The sequence below is a fragment of the Nannospalax galili genome, unplaced genomic scaffold (genome assembly GCF_000622305.1).
Source record: "Nannospalax galili isolate Female #2095 unplaced genomic scaffold, S.galili_v1.0 scaffold568, whole genome shotgun sequence".
NCBI lineage: Eukaryota > Metazoa > Chordata > Mammalia > Rodentia > Spalacidae > Nannospalax > Nannospalax galili.
Genome location: NW_008359441.1, coordinates 126670 through 147258, shown reverse-complemented (window position 1 = coordinate 147258; position 20589 = coordinate 126670). Strand labels below are relative to the sequence as shown.

The following is a 20589-nucleotide window of genomic DNA, read 5'->3' as shown; positions in this document are numbered from 1 at the left end:
TATTTGACATGCTTAAATGGATTCCTATCAACTATGTAGCATCGTTATATAATGTAGACATTTTATCATTTGAATCCATTAGCATACTGTCAATCTTTTCTGAGAAATTATTTGTGTACATATGTAAAAATAGAGATGATGTGAATCTGTACAATAGCCATCTGCATCCCAGGCCACTCAGCATCTCTTTATGTGGACCAGAAGCAACACTCCCCTGTGGGGCCATGTCTCACACCCCACCTTCAATTCACGTGCTCAGGTGGAAGCAGGCTGGTTTCTGGCTTTATCCTGATGTAGAAATGAGCCCATCTCAATTCTGGCCATGCCTTAAACCTGCACTTGATGCCTGGGGCTGGTTTTATTCTGCACCTCTTCCCTGGCAGGAAGTGAAAAAGGGTTCTTACGGCTACTCCTCCCAACTACTTGAGGGGCTGATGGTGAAGCCTGCACACAGGATGTTGGAAGTCCAAGATGAAGAGTCAGAAGCTACAGGCGACACTGTTTAGCACTGTCTAGTACCCCGAGTCACATTCAGACAATCTGTGTACACTTAGGTCAGAGGGGTCAAAATGGAAGGTTCCAGGAAAGCAATGATGTTCTGAAGGTTTTATTTCCCCAGATGGAAAATAAAACCAAGTGAATGTTGCTTCCCTTTCCTGCCTTCTGGTGTCAAGATTGTAGAAAGTTGCTATGATGGTTGATTCTAATTGTCAATGTGACGCAACACAGAATCACCTGGGGAGAAAGTCTCAATGAGGGACTGTCTAGATCTGGTTGACCCATGAACATGTCTGTGGGAGACTGTCTCGATGACCTTAACTGATGGGGAAAGACCCAGCCTCAAAACGGGCAGCATCATTCCCTGGTTTGGGGCCCTGGGCAGTATAAGAGTAGTAGGAGCTGAGTTCCAAATGTGCAGGCATTTTCTTTCTCTTTCTCTTGACTGTGGGTGTGACCAGCTGCATCTCCAGCCACTGTACCGTCCTCACAATGATGGACCGTAGCCTGGAACCGTGAGATAAAATAAACCCTCTCTCTACCATGTTGTTATTTTGTCAGGATATTTTGTCACAGTAACAGAAATGAAACTAGGACTTGCTTGATCCCCTTGACTTTCAGTCATTTTGAGCATGAAATGGGAAAGACCCCACCATAAACCTAATGGTGTCATCTAGGGCTGCAGGTGGGACAAGGCTCAGTTATCAGGCACAGTGCCTGGGTTCTACTAAGTACTCAACACATGCCAGGAGACATGACTTGATTGCAACAGTGATGGGATTACTATCACAGAGGTCACTGCTGTCCCTACTCACAAGAATGTGCCTATTAATAACCACTACAACTATTGCTGCAATATTCCTAATTGACTCCTGTAATTACAGATAGTTTTGCTGTCTGAAATCTAGGATCCTACATGGATCTGCCTCTAAGAAGAGAGTTGATTGCCTCAACACCTGACCAGGAATGGCTCTCTTTAAAATATGCAAATAGACTTTGTAATACCAAGAAGTACACTTATATGGTGTGGTCCTAGTTAGCATGAATCCATGTCCACACTTCATATGATAAAGTTAAAACTGGACTCTTTGGACCTGCCTAGTGGAAGCTCTATCCCTGATTCAGAGCACCATTTGAATGCACTCTGGCCCCATAGCCCCAGTCACTGTGCAGTTCTATCCTTGTTTTGATGCCAGAGTCCACAGCTCTGTAACGGTGAAGTTTATGTGAGTTCTCAGGCCTTCAGGCTTCACAGAAAACCATACCAGGAGCTTCCTGTATATCAGGCCTTCGTGATGGGATTGAATGGCATCATAGCTTTCCTGATTCTCTAGCTATTAGAAATCTGATTTTATAATTACATTATCTAAACCCCATAATAAACTATCATCTATCCATCTATCCATCTACCTATCATCTATTGAGATAGGAGATAGGTAAAGCTCACCTCTTAGTGTGTCTGTGAGGGTTTTTCCAGAGACAGTAACAAAAGGAGATGACCTTCCCTGAGTGTGGGTAGCACGATACCCACACATTGTAGGCACAGATGGAATAAAAGGGTAAAAATGAGAGGCCTGCAGTGTTGGCATTCTCCCCCCCCTTCCTGGTTCGAAGATGTAAAGACTCTCCTTCATGACATGGATACAGACTTCAGTACATGGGCCAAGTGACCATCGATTGAATCCTCTGAAACTGTAAGCCGAGATAAATATTTCTCCTTTTAAGATGTTTAAGCCAGATATTTGATCACAGTGACAGTCTATCAACCTGCCTACCTACCTACCCATTCAATTGGTTCTAGTTATCTGCAGAGCCATGATTAATATACCCTATCTCCTTCTACAACCATTACAAATACTCATGTATAGAAAAAGTTTAGTTGTATAACACGTTTTCAATTTCTTAAGTTCCCTGTTGCAAAATCTGACCCACCACTTACTTCCTACCCAAAGGAAAGAGGAGTCCACTATTGATGCCCATCCCTGTACCTCTGATCACTCTGGTCCTGCCCTGGAGGCAGACCTAGGTGCCAGCAGCCCTGGGAACATCCTTCTAGACACAGACATTCAAATACAAGCCTCTGAGTGTGGCTGGGAGCACTCAAACACGAGAAGAAAAGAGCTGAGCCCACATTCCAGTGCTGGCTGAGGCTGTGGGATTACAACCCTGACAGCAAATTTAAAGTCCCAGAGTGAAACATAACATAAACAACTTCAAAAATCAGCATAAAGTAGAAGATTGTTTATGTGATTTCCCTTCTCCCTTAATACACAAACCCACATTTGATCAAGATGGACAGCTAATATAAAGATTAACTAAAGAAAATACACTTTTGCAAAATAAAGGTGGATTAGCACATCAGTCCCCTGCCTCTTTGTGTTGAGAAATACCTCCAAATAGGCTCAGGTATTTCAACACTTGGTCCCCAGCTGATGGTGCTGTTTGGGGAGCTCTTGTAATCTTTAGGAGGAGAAGCCTTGCTGGAGACGTGTGCCACTGGAGAAGGGCTTTGATAATTTATAGCCTGTCCCCACTCCAGTGTGCCCACTATCTGCTTTGACTCTGAGGTTGAAGATGTGGGCTATTTCCTGCCCACCATACCCGCCACTTGCTGCCAAGCCTCCTCTGCCATGATGGACTCAGACCGCTGGAACTGTAAGCCAAATAAACTCTTCCTTCTGTAATTTGCCATGGTCATGGTATTTTATCACAGCAACAGAAAAGTAACTAATACATCTTTCAACAAGGCTTCAGCTTTCCAGTCCTTAGTCTTACAAAATGTTCCAGTTCTCTACGGTTTTTTGAGATGCCTGCCTTGAGACCAAGAACTTGAGTTGTGAGTTCTTTACCTCTGCACCGTTATTATGTTATCATGGAGTAGCTTCTATTGCGTGCCACATACGGTTGAAATATTCATACAGACGCTAACTCAACTTCATGGTCACTGTAGCTATGAGACGGGTCTTAACTGTGTCAACTTCAAAGTTAAGGGAAATGATGTCCTAAGAGACTGCGTCACTTTTCCAAGGTCATATAGATAATATAATGGGAAGGGTAAACGCTTATCATTAAGATGGCATTAGTACCAATAAGAGGTAGAGTGATAAATCTTAAGTCCAGAGACACTTTTAAAGTCTCTGAGATAGCTATCATAATAACGGCCATCATTTAAGTAGCATGCTTTGAGCTCCCTCACTTACTGCACATACTTAGATGTGGGCAAAATGAAGGTTTAAACAGTTTTCTTGGGGATGAGGAGGTGGTTAAAGCTTGCCTTGCCAGTGTGAGGACTGGAGTTCAGATTCCCGGTAACCCAGATGCGTGTGGTGGCCTGACTGCAATTCCAGCCTCAAGGGAAGAGACAAGTGCTCTCCAGAGCTAACTGGCTTGCAGGACTTGCGAAATTGGTAAGCTCTGGGTTTGACTGAGAGACCCTACCTTAATGAATTGGAGGATGGTTCCCAACATCAACCTTGTGCCTCTACGTTCACGCCCACCACACAAGTATATATGCATGCACACACGTACGTACCACCTACACATAGACAAAAACGGAAAGAGAAAAATATTCTAATTTTACAGTTCTATAAGGCAACAGAAGCAAGACTTAAATTTGAGACTGTCCACTTTCAGACCCCATGCTTCCAACCTGTGACAACCCTCCTGCAAGATACATGCGTCTGGGAAAAGGCTGATGTTAGAGTTTAGGGATGTCTCCGTCCCTTTTCTTAGAATGCAACCCATTGGCATCCGAGTCCAAGCCTCTGAAATACACCCAAATGGCCTGCATGTCTCCACTGGCTTCTTTTCTGTTACTGAAAACTGAGCATTCACACCTCCATTCAACATATATGACTTTATTAGAGCCGGTGAAAAGAATCAGGTGGGGTCCTTTATCATAGTAATGAAAGTCTAATGGGAGAGACAATTACCAAAGAATCACATAATCAAGTGTAAGGTAGACATAGGAGGAAGTGACCCAGGGTTACAAGTACTCCGTGTTGGCCTCAAACTCAATACATGGCTGAGGCTGGTCTTTAGCACCTCATCCTCCTGCTTCCACCTTATAAGTGCTGGAATTAAAGGAGTGTGCCATGGGAGTTGGAGAGATGGCTCAGCAGTTAAGAACACTGGCTGCTCTTGCAGAGGAGTTGGGTTTGGTTCCCAGTAACCACATGGTGGCTAACAACCATCTATAACTTCAGTTCCAGAATATCAGATGCCCGCCCTCTTCTGACCTCTGTAGGCATTGCACACACATGGTACATATACATACATGCATGAAAAACACTCATACATAAAATAAGTCAAAAAATTTGAAAAGGCAGTGAGCCATGGTGCCTGGTTTTATAGGTTCGGGGGTGGGGGGGTAGGGGTGGGGATCAAACGCAGGGCTTCACATGTGCTAGGCAATCCCTCTACCAACCGAGCCACACCCCTAGCCTCCAGATACTGATTTTGTAATCCAAAGCTTTGAATTTTAAAGATGACTGTGTCTCCTAACAGGAGGAAGTAGAGGAGGGAAAAAATGTGAGTGAATGAATCAGGAATTTGAATTCACTTCCTGCTAAGACAATCAAAACTCCCTCTCTGAGACAGTGAGACAGCAGATACTTGTGACCAAAGAGAAGGGAGAGCTTCTTAGGGCACAAGGAAATGGGACTAGGGGATGAGGTCTCTGGGCCATGAGGTTTGAGGAGAAAGGCATTTTGAATATGATTCTCAATTCCATCATGCTCTACAATCTCATGGGCCCAGGGTGTTCTTAAAACTTAATATAAGAGCTGATAAAAATCACAGATCAAGGAAAATTAAATTAAATAGAAAATTCACTGTGTGGTGGTTTGAAAGAAAATGTCCCACATAGGCTCCAAGTATTTGGACATTTTGTCTCCAGATGGCAGTGCTGAAGGAAGCACGTCTCTGGGGGTGGGCTTAGAGAGTTCTGAAGCCTTGCCAGATCTCCAGTTGCTCTCTTGTTTCCTGTGCCTGTGTGATGATGTGAGAGCTCAGCTTCTGCTGCTCCTGCTCCAGCCACCTCTGGCCACCATGCCTCCCCGCCATGATGGACTTTGTAATTCCCCTGGAATCATAAGCTCAAACTCTTCCTTTTATAAGTTGTTGTGGTCAGTACGCCTATCACAGCAACAGAAATGTGACTAATATACACTGTAAACTGTATGCTTCAATCCAGTTTAAGAAGAACATGGGACAGCAGGAGAGATAGCACAGTGTTTATGAACATTTCCCGCTCTTGCAGAAGACCTGCTTTCAGTTCCCAGCACCCACACCAGGTGACTCACAATCCCCCCGAAGCTCCAACTCCATGGGATCCAAGCCCTCTTCTGACCTATGTGGGCACCAGCAAATATGTGGCATACACACACACAAAAAATATATACACAGAAGACAGTAGCAGGAATATCAGAGTATAAGGGCTCTAGTGGGGGGAGGTAGGCTATGGGAGGGTGCTTATAAATAAATAAATAAACGAATAAATAAATAAATAAAAACACAACAGCAAATCCATGGTGGTGGGAGAGTTAGTAAACTGGCTTTTTTTTTTTTTTTTTTACTGTTCATGTTAGGAAAGGCTCTCATTTTCCAAAGGCCAACTAAGGTCATCCATCTATTTTCCTAATGAGCTCTGCACACAGTCTATTCTCTGATAGTTCGCTACAAAAAATCCATGCCAGGTCCCAAGGCTGCAAAGATGATTGGGGTCAGTCTCTCCTGTCACAGTTACCTGCCTGGTCGGAGGAGATGGCCATGTGACTGATGGCAAGGTCAAGCCTTGAGAGCCCAAAGCAGGATCCCCTTTACCTCAGCCTGGAAGAGGCAGAGGAGACGTTTGGCTAAAAATGATAAAGATGTCTGAACAGTGTCTTAATAAGAGAGGAAGACCAGAGGCTCCAGGGAGAGAAAAAATGCTTCAGCACTTCCGTTAATGAGCTTAGCCACTGGCGAGGAAAAAAATACACAGTGATTCCAGGGAGATCAGGCTCTGAGTGAAAGTGACATAAAAATGCAGACAAAGAAAGGGTTTGTCTAGAAGCCATATCTGGCCACCCCTGTGCTGGGGCTGGGAGAACAAACCTGGTCTTCTCAATGCCATGTTGACAGCTAAGTGGATTCACATTCATGTCCAGACAACAAGCTCCATAGTCAAATGCATCCAAAAACTTTTTAGCCCTGAATGAAAAAGTCAAATGGAAATAAAGGAATTCCTATCGGTATCTTGAGCCCCTCCTCTGTTCTTGGCAGAGCAGCTCACACTGTCCATCCCAGGGGCCAGCACCACGCTGACTCCAAGCGTCAACAGAAAAGATCTGTTGTAACACCAAATGAGCAGACAGACTGCAGTCCAATGTGGAATAAACTCTGCTTAGGAAAGGAATCTGTTGACTGTCTTCTGCAGTCCAAGTTTTCAATGTGAAGAAGGCAGCATTATACCTACCAAGATTATCCTGCTGCCTCATTTCGTGAGAAATCTTGAGTGATTTGCCTCTCGGATTAGTTTGCCAAAGCTGCTGTGCCACAAAGCCACAGACTGGGTGTCATGAGCAACCAAAGTAACTTTTTTTCTCAGTGTCAGAGGCTACACACCCAAGATCAAGGTGTCCACACCGTGGGTTTGTTTCTAGATTGCAGATGGTCACTTTCCCGTGTGTCTGCACGTGGAGGGAGACATCCTTGGTACCTCTCTCTTAGTTCTCCCAGATGAGGGACCCTCCTTATGCCTTCACTTGACCTTTATTACCACCTCATAGCCTTCTCTTCATATACAGATGCACCAGAAGATGGAGGAGACACTTTTCTAACTACTTTTATCTCCAATAGAATGTCAGCGATAAGAGAACTTCTGTAATGCAGCAATAAGACTTAAGAGCAAAGTAAATAACCCACAATGTGTTATAAAAATTAATCAAGTAGAGAACTGTTTCAAATCTTAAAGTGTAGACTAAGAAAAAAATTTTTTAAATGACTAGCTATATGTGGAAGAGATTCTGACAGTGACATGAGCTCTTCCATTTCCTTCCTATGTGGAACCGTCACCATCCAGCTCCTATTGAAGAATTGATTACCATTATATGTAAAATGATTAATGATGATTCCTCTTTATCCACACTTACATGGTTTGTTTCCTGAAGAGCCAGTCATGAACCAGAGTTGCAATACAAGTTTATGTTGGCTTGTCCTATCATTCTCAAATTTTAATTCTCCCTCTTCCCTAGATTGTTATCAATAATTTCAGAGGCAATAAAAACAATTAGGGACTGTCCTATACTAGACCATACTGTCCATGGAAAATAACTAGATAAGCATAATAAAAATATTTTACCATTCTTTTCCTGCAACATACCAGTTGGAAGATGAAATAGCTATCAAGACATCCAGGACTAAAGGGGGACAAAACTCAGAAAAGGGAAGGAGGAGGAGGTGATCTGAGTTTTCTGCATAATTTTATCCTTAAGGCACTCAATGATAAGGGTTGAATAGAGAAGGAAATTCAAGGGTGACTTGCTGCTGAGTCAAGGACTTCAGAACTTGTGTTCCAACTACTGAGGTAGCCAAGACCTCAAGATGCAACATTCCATAGGGAAGAAAAGGACAAGGGAGAAGTGAGCCCAGCAATCAGAGATGCTTTTAGGAATCTGCTAATGCATAAACAAGAGCCAAAAGTAACAATCCAAATCCACAGCCTGGGCAATTTCATGAAGAGATACAAAGAAAACTGAACATCAGTGAACATCAAAAAATAAGAGAACTGATAAACATTTCAGATCTTCAGTAGGAACAGATGAAGTTACGTCTTCACAGTAAAGACTGGAAACAGACAATAATTTATGAAGACCAACATTCAGTTGGACATGCTGTCATATCTGTAATCCCAGAACCTGGGAAGATGAGGCAGGAAGACTCTAAGTACAAGGCCACCCTGGGCTGCATAGTGAGTTCCATGATATAAGACTCACATTGTGAAGGACTCAAAACACATAGTGCACAGATATTATTTTACCATTGTTGAATTAAGCTAGAAATCAAAAACAAAAATATAACTGGACATTTGATACTCCCAAAGGTCTGAGGATGAAGCAATCCCTTCTAACCAAGCTTGAGTTGAAAGGGAAATTCAAAGGAAAATTACAAAATATTTTCAATGGCAACAGAGCTGACAGGTTAACATATGTGACATGTTGCTAAAACACGTATTAGAAAAGAAAAGGCTGAAAAGCAAAGATCTGAGAATCTATGTTAAAAAATGAAGAAATATCAAATTAAACCTAAAGAAAGCAGTGAATGTATTTTCCAGTTCATTCTGTGAAGACAGCCAGATTTCAATACCCAAACTTGAGAAGGGTATAACAAAAGAACAAAATTATAAACAAATGTTTCTCAAAAACATACGTGGGAAAATTCTAAGCAATTATTTATAAATCAGACCCAGAACTGAACAAAAGTAACAACACTTCCTCACTTAGATTTAATACACGATGGTCAAGTTAGCTTTACATCTATTTTTAATTCTATGTGTATGAATGTTTTGCCTGTATGTATGGAAGTGCACCCATGTTGTACAATGCTCAGTCAGATCCCCTAGAATTGGAGTTACAGATAGTTGTCAGCTGTCATGTGGGTGCTGGGAACCGAACTCAGGTTCTACAAGAGCAGTCAGTGCTCTTAACCACTAAGTCATCTCTTTAGCCCCTAGCTTAACATTTGAAAAAAAAAGTATTTACAGAAAAAGGAATCATATGGTTTAATATATGCTAAAAACCAAATAGATAAAAATCTTGTAAAAATATCCTACTAAACAAAAGGGTATCATTACCAATCTAATAGAGGTTGTCTATTTTAAAAAGCTAGAGTAATGAACTCATTCACTATTGGGAATGGGCACTGCCTAATAAATCAAGGGCCTGAACAGAAGGTAAAGATGGAGACAGGGAAATATGCTCTCTTTCTCTCCTCTACCTGGGTCAACCATCTTCTCCTACCCTTGAGATCATTGATGCCTCTGGTTTTCAGGCCTTGAGGTTTGGAATGGAAAGTGCTCTACAATTTTCCTCATCCTCCAGTGTGCAGATGATTGATCACAGGATACCTTGATCTCCAGAATGACAGAGCCAATCCCTCACAGCAAATCTCTATTTCTCCAGAGCACCCTACCACAGTAGGTGAGGTGGTGCTCAAGGATCAGCAGAGCCTGTTGCAGCCCTTCTGGCTATTGTACATTTAGGAGGAGATAATGTTCACTGACCTCTTCTTCTTTGTCTGACACTATGGTTAGTTCATCTAAGTCCCAGGACGATTTACAAAGTACTATTAGTAGTTTTGCTATAGATTAGAAAATAAAGGCTAAAAAATTGGACTATCCTCCCATCCACCCAAGGGGAAAAAAAAGCCAACAGCTAAAATTGTATGTAATCATATGTAAAATCATATGTAATGCTGGCATAAGAAGATACTGTCCTCTTCCCCTTATCAGATGGAAGCAAAGATGCATGTTATTTGAGACTGGAGAGATGGCTCAGCACTTAAGAGCACTGGCTGTTCTTGCAGAGGACCTAGGTTTGGTTCCCAGCACCCACATGTCTGCTAACAACCATCTATAGCTCCAGTTCCAGTGGAATCCAATGTGCCTTCCGTGAACATTGCATGGCATGGGTGCACTTACATACAGACAACACACAATATACATAAAATAAAAAGAAATAAACCAAAATATTTAAAAGTAAAAAGATGTGGGTTACCATCACAGTAATTGTTACCATACTGAGGTCCTTCATGAAGCAAAGGAGAAGAAAAATCTAGTAACACTGGGGAGGGAAACTGTCATTGTTCATAGAAGACAAGACTACATATAGAAAACATGGGAGTTTATGTATAAACTAAAATTGGTAAGTAGCAGGTGTACATATAAGCATCTATACTGAAAAATCAGCTTCCTTTGTACATGCAAATAATGAAGAAAAAGTTAGAAAATGAAATAAATACCGTCATCATAAATTCCAGATAAGAAAATAATCTAACAAAAGGTAAGATCTCTCTATGGAAACAGTACTGAGAGTTGCAGACTTCAACTAATGAGATATACCATGTTCATGGATTGACAGACAATACTATAAAGATTAAATCAGATTGCCAATGTAGATATTCCAGCAGAATTTTGGTAGAAATTAGTATGCTTATCATAGATTTTATATCAAAATGCAAATACAAAATACAAAATAATGCAAATGTGTAGGACTTACACTACTAGATATCAAGACACACCGCAATGCTACAGTAACCAATAAGGTGCAGTCATAATACAAAGGGGCAGTTCTACAACTTGGAATCAAAGAGCCCCGACACAAGGCAACACCTACTATCACCTTACAGTGTCTAACTGTGACAAGAATAAGACTACAGTACCATGTACACGAAAGAATCATCAATGATGCTATAGGAGCACTGTCTCTGTTATAACCAGTTTTCTCTGAATTGGAATATTCCATTCAGGAGGGAGGAAGAGGCTCACAGGACTCAGGAGGCAAACAGAATGTCACAAGTCTGGGAAACTGAAAACTTGGAAGATTCTCTAAGGCCTGTCCCTCCTCAGCTTTATAGAAAGAGTAAACAACTGTTGGGGAAGGGGACTCTGATTTCTTAGACTTATGGAGCTATCATCAAGTTGTGCACAAAGTGCATCATCACCTGTGTTGGGGGGCTTTTCAGTGATTCAGCTATTTTAACTCATCCCTGTTCCTGTAAGTAACTCTTAATCCATACTTCTGTAAGGAACCCCAATAAAAACTCACTGGACTGTGGTGCAATGCTTGTCATGGGTTCCCTTTCTGGGATGAATACGTGTGTGTGCACGTGTGTGTGTGTGTGTGTGTGTGTGTGTGTGTGTGTGTGTGTGTGTGTCTGTGTGCTGGCTTCCCAAGAGAAGTCTCTGTCAACAGTATCTAATGGAGGAAAAAGGTATCGTGACCTATGTGTCACAGTATTTTAAAAGTCAATTCCAAGTACATTAAATGTGAATATATATATATATAAATAAATTTCTAGAGTTTTATATCAGAAAATATTTTCATGACCCTGGGCGTAAGAATGGGTTTTAATACAGGACACCAAAGACTAACGAACTGGGTGATAGTAAAATAACATGGTTTATCAAAAGAAAATATTCACAGGGGTAAAGAGGTACCCTAGAGGGTAGAAGAAAAAAGACAAAAGAGGATCCAAAAGCCTAACACATGAATCAATGACACCACTTCTGAGAAACAGACACAATGCAATGCATTAAGCCTACTCCAGATTAAAGTGAAAACAGGCAAATATGTCAAGTGCTGACAATTGTGAGAAACAAAGGAAACTCATACAGAGCTGGAGGTGTATAAATTAGTGGAACCACTTGAGGAAACACCTTGACATTTCCTACAGGAGCCAGATCTGTGTACACATTATGACCCAGAAATTCCACTTCTTGGTAAACACACCCAGTGCAAAATGTACCTTCAAACCATAAGAGCTGCAAAAAAGAACATTCATAAGTGCATAATCTATAACTCCAAACTAGAAGCAGCTGAAATGTCCATCAGCAATTGAATGGATAAATAAATTGTCACTATTTATGTAATAGGATGCTTTAGATAAACAAGAATGAACTGGGGTTATAATAATACAACGGATGTCACAAATCTATCACACAACAGAAGATGCTAGTCAAACAGGAACATTTTGTTGATTATTTTTATAACTAAGTTCAGAAAAAGACAAAAGTGATCTTCAGCCGTAAAAATCATAGTAGTGATTGTTTTTGTTAAGTGAGAAATTTGAGAGAAGTTGGGGACTGTAGATATGGCTCAGTGGTTAAGAGCACTGACTGCTCTTGCAGAGGACCCAGATTTGATTCCTAGCACCCACACGGCAGGTGAAAACTGTCCTTAACTCCAGTTCCAGGGGATCTGACACCTTCTGACCTCTGTGAGCATTGCACGACATGGGCGCACTTACATACATGCAGGCACTACACTCATACACATAAAATAAAAATAATAAAATATTTTCAAAAAGAAATTTGTGAGAAGTTATAAGAAATGCTTTTGGTCTACAGTCTCATCTGGTTAGTTACAGGAGACTGACCACTTTGTAAATTAATGAATTGAATGGTATTCCCCTCCAATATGTCATTTTATTTTGTTACTTTCATTTCTTTTAAAGCAGAAACTAAACATTTTAGAAAAGAGAGGCAGTGTGCAGGACTTCACGAGCAGCTCATAAATGGAGTGGCACCTTCTAGTCAAAAACTTTAGACTAAGAAACTACATTGCCTGAAACCTGTTCTACAGAGGCAGACACTAAAGAAAACAGAGATAAGAAACTGCATTAGTCAAAAGTAGCATTTAACGGGGACTGGCTTATCCCACAGGGAGCAACAAAAAGCTGTTCTCCTGAGCTGATATGACAGATAAATAGCATCACAGGCATTCTGCTCTCAGTAGCTGACTCAACAGCCAATGCTGACAGATTTACAATGGAGAACTGAATCCTCAGATAAAAAACCATGTGCTCTGTTTGGGGCTTGATGACCTACAGTACACACTGAAACCCTTAAATCAACAGGTTCCTGGCATTTATGGTGAAGTCCTCTGACAGGACTGCTTCATCAAACAAGTCTCGTCTTGAGACTGAGCTCAGCTCAAAGCTGGACTATCAAAGGTGAGCATTTGCTAACATGGGAGGGGAGAGAGTTCCACTTCTGTGGAAATAATGGAAATCTTGTACTTTGGAGGCAGAGAAAAATGGCACACATGTATAGAAAGGTACAACATTGTTAAGACTATCAGTGCTGAAACAGATTTATTTATCCAGTGACTACATTCATCCTGTTGTTATGACCACCATGTCTCAGGATCTGTCTAGTTCCCTCTGAGTGGCTCATACAATATGCTTTCATTTTAAAAATTAAAAAAAAAATTTGTGGCTGTGTGTGTGTCTGTGTGAGTGTATGTGCACATGTGTGTGAGTATCCACAGAAGCCAGAGGGGATGTCAGATCTGCTGGACCTAGGGTTACAGGTGGTTGTGAGCTGCCCAACCTGGGTACAGGGAACTAAACTTCCTTCTTCTCTAAGAGCAAGTGCTCCTTACTGCTGGGCCTTCTCTCCAGCCCACCAACACTACTTTCATAACAACTGCATAGATTGCTTATATATCTATGAATTATGGATGCTTTATAATAATGTCTTTTAAACCATTTTGACTCGAATCTATGGCTAAACACACACACCTAAACATTTAGCCACATTTCCTAACACGGCTCCATGAACACATGCAAACATGTACTACAAAACTCATGACATACTCTCCCTTTGTGGTGTTATACAATTAGTTATTGCCTAGTATATTCCATCTTACATGAGTGTTCATGTACATGTGTAGTTGTTTGGGGGGGGGGGGGAGGGGGGGAGGGAGGGGGGGAGAGGGAGAGAGAGAGAGAGAGAGAGAGAGCGAGCAGAGGTTGATGTCAAGTATCTTCCTCAATCACTCTCCACCTTATGTTTTGAGACAGAGTCTCTCACTGAACCTGGAGCTCACTGATATGTCTAGACTATCTGGTCAGCAAGATCCAAGGAGCCTCCTGTCTCATCCTTCCCAAGACTGGAGTTCCAGGCACATGCTACCTTGCCCAGCTATTTTTTTTTCAATGGTTCTACGAGATGAAACAAGTCTTGCTGCTTATGTGGCAAGCACTTTACTGATAGCACGTCCTTGGCTTCTGGTTTCTTCTACTTCATGTTCCTCTCTAGTATTTCTGTTATTACTACTGTTGGTCATAATGAACAACATCGATTTATGACCCACTAATTGGTTTGCAACCCCAAACTGAAAATGTGTCTATGATCAAAGTATTTTTTATAATATTTTTACTGAACTTTTTAAAGATCCCCTCCCCAATCCATGCCTCCCCTTATACATTCTGCCATACGTGCTGAGTCCTATTCATTCAAGTATTTGTACTCAAATGTCCTTCAGTGTAAATGCACCCACTGGCATCTAGTCAGCAAATCATATGTAAGTCGTACTCTCCCTTACCCAGCAGCAACCAGTCTCAAATAGTTCTCCATCCAGTGCTGACCCACCACCTATTTCTCACTTCACCTTTGGGCCCTTGTTTAATTGAGCTGATGTGGGTCCAATGCTCAACACGACCACTGCCACAGGCTCACATGAGCAAGCCTCCAGTGGCCTGGAGGCCTCCACCTCCCTGTGTTCATGAACCAACTCTGGCTCTTATTATCTTTCTGCCTCCTCTTCCACAATAGATCCCGTGCCATGGGTGGATGAGGTTCCACACAGGAGTCCCATCCTACACTCTACAGTCTCTTATTCTCCAAAACTTGGCCAGTTGTAGCCTTCTGTGTGCAATACACTCTGGCGTACATGGAAGCCTCACTGGTCAAAGTATTTTTAAATGAGTGAGCCAGGTTACCTTTTTTTTTTCCACTAATTTTCCTGAGTTTAAGCATCCTCTAAGGTATTTGTTAATTTGTAGACTCCAGAGGCCCTGTTTCTAAGGATTATGACTGAATAGATCTGGAATGTGATTTAGAAATATGAATTTTTGTCAGGCATTTCAAACAATGTCTATACAGGTACACTGAATTTGCACTTTGACTCATCTTCAAATGAGGAAACTGAGGCCCAGAGAAGGGAAATGATCTGCTCACGGGCACAGAGCATTTAGGAAAAGCATAGGGATAAAAGCCAAGTCTGCAGTCTGGCTCCTGCACATATGGAAAGACCACCAAGGGCCTTTCCCCTCGTTTTAGCCCCTGTTGAGAAAGAGATGCTACATAAACAATAAAGCCAAGGGAGAGAAGCAGGAGCCACCAATAACACCGAACACCCCTCTAGAAACAAGCTAGATCCAGACCCAGGACTGAGTGCTTACAGCCCAGCATACCTTCCTTCGGCCTGTGTGGCCACAGAACACAGTTGGCACAATGTTTAAAGCCTTCATCTTAATCACCAACAGAACAGGCAGTCCTTCTAGACGCTTTCTGTTCATGTAGCAGTTATATAAGGAGGTGGATTTCTGTGAACACAGCGAACATCTCATTTCAAACTGGCTCAGTTATTCCAGTGGGGACCTTTAGTTTCCTATGGAGTGCCAAAAGAGCAGAAGACCCTTCGACTGCTTCTTCTAGTTCACGGGAGGAGACAGGGAGTGCTGCAATTATTTAAGGTGATGGTCAATGTTCAATGGGTATCTGAGTTCCTGGATGATACCAGCTGCTCACACACAGCACAAGGTATTTCCACTCCCTGCCTCAGCTCTTCTTCTGCCTCACCACACCAATGGCTCCCTAACACTTCTTCCATCTCTGCTCAACTGTCAGTCCACCAGTGAAATCATCCTGATAGGAAAGAGTGTGGTGAAGGCAGCCGGTGCTAATTCTTTTCTCCAGGACTGTCCAGCTCTATCCATGGGCACCCTACGTTCTTCCTTGGGGTGGGTAGTTTTTGAGGAGTGGATTGATCTAAATCTTTTATGTTCAATGTATTTGATTGTACATTATCACTGCTGTGAAGATTATTCCCTCGAGTCACTGGTCATCTAGTGTAGGAGACAGATATTAGTCAAATAACCATACTATATCTAATGTTTAAGCATACATAACCTATGATATGTATCAAGAAATGACTGCCAAAAGTGCTGGAGAGTCCCTGGGATGGCCTGTGTGTCTACTTGATGGAAGCACTGGTGTGCAGATATTTAAAGGTTGTTCTAGGTATGTCTATGAAGGTGTGTCTGGATGAAATTAACATGGGAATTGGTAAAACCCATAGAATATACGGCCTTTGCATGTGGGTAGGCGCCATCCAAACCACTGAAGGCCTAAACAGAATAATGCTAAGTGAGCTAGAAGTCACTGTGTCTGCCTGCTTTTCAGCTGGCACATCTTTCTTTCTCAGTCTTCTAAGTCAGAACCGAACTGACACCACTGGCTCTCTCTTGGGTCTACTGCTAACCAACAACAGATCTTGAGACTTCCATTTCCCAAAATGCATGAGCTAATTCCTTAGAATAAGTCTCTTTATACACAGAAGTATAAAAAGAACAGTGGATTCCATTTCCCTGGGATAGCCTGTATAGTACAGGCCTATTCATGATCAACCTATCAGAAGACTAAAAAGAAGGAGGAGGGATGTGGTAAGAACACCCACTGCAATTTCCCTGGACTAGAAGAAACACAAGCTGCTCTTCACTTTAAGAATTCTCAAAACAATTCTATTATTTTGGCCTAAGGAGTCAGGACTCATTGAGTAGATAGAACCAAAGTTGGTTTTGGCTCAAACTATGAAGAAGCCACTTGAGAGCTGACCAAGGAGAGAGAATTCAAATGGATGGACTTCTGTCTTCCTACAGAACACACCTGCTAGCTTTGGTTAACATTCCCTCCAGCAAAGATATTTTGGTCAAATGAACGTCTGAGTAGAAGTATAAGACAACCCAGTTATCTCATATATCTGACATGGTGCCCAGTCAGATACAGGGTGCTGTGGTGTGAATGCAAAAACCCCCATAAGCTCATATGTTTGTTCCAACATTTGGTCCCCCAACTGGTGACATTGTTTGAGAAAGTAGTGGAAACTTTGGGAGGTAAAGCCTTGCTAGAGGAAGTGGGTCTCTGGAGGAAGAGGGATGCTGCTTCCTGTTCATGTTCTGCTTCTTCACCATTGTTATATTTTGACCATCAGCCTCTAGTCCCTTCTGCCATACTACCCGCCATGTTTTCTCCACCAGTGATGGACTGTATCCTCTCAAATTATACATCAAAATAAACCCTTCTCAGCGGGCTGGTTGGGAAGAAAGGGATCGGTGGACTGAGCAGGGAGAGGGATGGAGGTGAGAGATGGGGGGAGGGTTACATGAGGTCTGATCAGCTGAGTGTGGTGGCTGATACCTTTAATCCTCGCACTTGGGAGGCAGAGGCAGGCAGGTCTCCATGAGTTCAAGACTAATCTGGTCTACAAAGTGAGTTACAGACCACGATTGCATAACGAGATCCTGTGTGTGTGTATATAGGATATAATAAAAATTCAGTGCATGCATGTATGAAAATGTTATAATGAAAATGTTATAATGAACTTATTGTTATGTATAATTATCACATGCCAATAAGAAACTAAAAGTAAGCCTTTCATCCCTCAAATTGTTCCTTGTCAGGTGCTTCCCAGAGCAAAGTGTAAAGCAACTCACGTAGCACATGTATTTGTTTACCTGCTGTTCTCCATTATTTTTGTCACTGAAGCTTTCTTTTAGGGAAAGAAGTAAATTATATATATTATTTATATTATAAATTTATAATACTGTGACATTAAATTAGCTTTTAAATTTATAATACTGTGATAGTAGCTTTTAATTTCCTGAGGAGGGGACTTCTTTAAACAAAGTTTTTACTCTGCCCCCCCCAAATATGTTATTTAATGTAACTAGGAAAGTTACTATGAAAACAAATCAGAAGCTGAAACTTAATAAAGAAGTTTCCATTTGAAAAATAACGAATTAAACTGCAAGTTTTAATGAAATATAATTAGAAGAAAGTCTGCATACAAATTCTGAAAATTTTCAAACATAATCTCTTTCATTTATCTTCAAGGAAAATATTTAATTTGGCATGTTTAAGTCTGACTTTCACCAACAGAATTGTGTTATTTTCTATGTAACTGTATAATGACCAACTGACTCCAAACCAAAGACTCCAACCTATCCACACCAGAGCTGCAGATACTCTGAAAATATTGAGAAGAGGAGAAGCGACTTTAGCAAATGGATCCATTAAAGGGGACTCTTCCCCCTGAGTTCATTTGTATGTGTGAATTGACTTCAGAGTAGGGGGTAAGATCCCGGTATTTTCTCACAGAGGAGTCATTTCTATGCTTTTGACTTAACACTGTTCAGAACTCAATGCGCACAAAATATAAATTACACAGTGGACTTGGTAGACCAGCATAACAATTCAAAGCATCTCATTAATGACTTTTGCATTCATTATATTTTGAAATTTTATTTTTCACAAATTGGGTTACAATAAATGTAGTAGCAACATCTATTAGAGAGAATTTTAAGTCACACATCTTGACTTCTGTTTTCCTTCCACTGGGCAGGACTGCATTTCTTAAAACAAAGAAGAGTTCTGTGCAATGCAAACTAGAAGAAGACTTCATGGGGACAGAAAAAAAAAAAACAAAATAAAACACCTCTGTTGTAATGATTTTAAAATAAAAAACTACTGTGCACTAAAATTAGATTCACCAAAATAAATATCTTCACAGACACAAATAAGCTGCATATGAACGCAGAAGCAGTGTATCCCACTGATAATTCTCCATTCACAGCATTACCCCATATGTCATCATCCATGCAAATCAAAGAAATCAATTCAAAGTGGTTACAGCTTGTGAAGCCATCCTCTAAACCAACCATGAAGTCTCCACCTCCCTCTGACTGCTCCCTGATAGACCTCTAATGTACTCATTCCTATGTCCTGAGGTTTAAAACCATCTGCAGTTACTGCAGACAGGGAGAGGTGTGTAATAACAACATATCCGACATAAAAAGTACTAAATCAACAAGACAGATAATGGATTCAAGACTACCAGGAGCAAATATTGACAGAGTTACATGCAGCTGTAATGTTCTGTGCGATGGGCGTTGCACCGAATAAATGTTGATTCATGAAGTCTGTTGGCCAATTGCCCGTTGTGTTAATGGAATTATTAACATGCTAACCAATGTATTAATGTGATTACGGGAATTGTTACATTATTCTTGTTTATCTCCTCTGTGAGGCCACAGGCGTTTATAGTTCATATGGTTGTAAAAAAACCAAAGCAATTTAACCTCAGGCATTGTTGGACAACAGGACTGTGGTGGATGCGGCATCAGATGGTAAGACGGCTACCAGCAACCCCAGGATCACATTCTCTCTTCTTTGCTTAGAATTTCATTTTACTACCTCTGCTCTTATTTGATGCTTATCTCTAAACTAATCACTATAGTCAAGGCTATCTGACCTTCTGACTGGTCACTATGGGAAACATGTTAACTTCCAGCCAAATGCCATGGTCTTAAAGTAGAGGTAGCAGGGAAGGTCTCTGGGGAAATCTGCATTGTTCTTATCAGAAGATTGCAGTCAGCAAGATGGCTCTGTGAGATGCTTCAGCAGATAAGAGAAAGCATCTGCCACCAAGCCTGGTGACCTGAATTTCATTTGAAGACCCATGGCATGAAAAGAGAGAGGCCTACCTCCCTCAAGTTGTTCTCTGACCTCCACAATGACATACATGCCCTCACCACAAATTAAAAAATGCAATTAAAAAAATTAAAGACAGCAAATGGATACTGTACAAACAAAAAATTTAAATTTCTGAAGTCCCATATAAAAGATACGTGAGGTGATTTGAAAACTGTCCCCCATAGGTTCATGTACTTGAACACTTGGTCCCTATTTGTGGCACTGTTTGGGAAGGTGATGGAACCTTTAGGAGGCTGAGCCTTGCTGGGGGAAGTACATCACTGGAGGTGGGCTTTGAGGCTTTATAGCCTGCCCCATTTTTTTTTCCTCTCTCTCTCTCTCCTCCCTCCTCTCCTCCCCTCCCTCCTCTCCTCTCCTCCCTTCTCTCTCTCCTCCCTCCTCCCCTCCCTCCTCTCCTCCCCTCCCTCCCCTCCGCTCCTCCCCACCCCCTCTCTCTGCTTCCTGTATGCAGAGAAAATGTGATCTTTCTGCTTCCTGACTGCCAGGCCAACCTCCTGTTCCAGCAGTCATGCCTTCTCCACCATGATAGATTACATCCCCTCTGAAACTTCAACCAAAACACACCCTTTCTCTTCTAAGTTGCTTTGGGGCATGGCATTTTATCACAGTAACAAAATAGTAACTAATATAATGTCCATTTTTTTCCCAATGAATGGGAAACTAGATGAAATTAATGATTTATTCTAAATATGCAAATGACATATTTGTTTCTAAATTACCAGAAGTGTGTGTGTATATAAATGTGTGTGTGAATGTGTGTGTGTGTGTTTGTG

At 41.5% G+C, this 20589-nt stretch overlaps 1 protein-coding gene across 1 annotated transcript in view; it reads right to left on the bottom strand.

The window, feature by feature from the left end:
* Adamts18 (ADAM metallopeptidase with thrombospondin type 1 motif 18) overlaps window positions 1–20589 on the bottom strand; it is a 161630-nt gene that overhangs the window by 121519 nt on the left and 19522 nt on the right. The window lies entirely within an intron of this gene.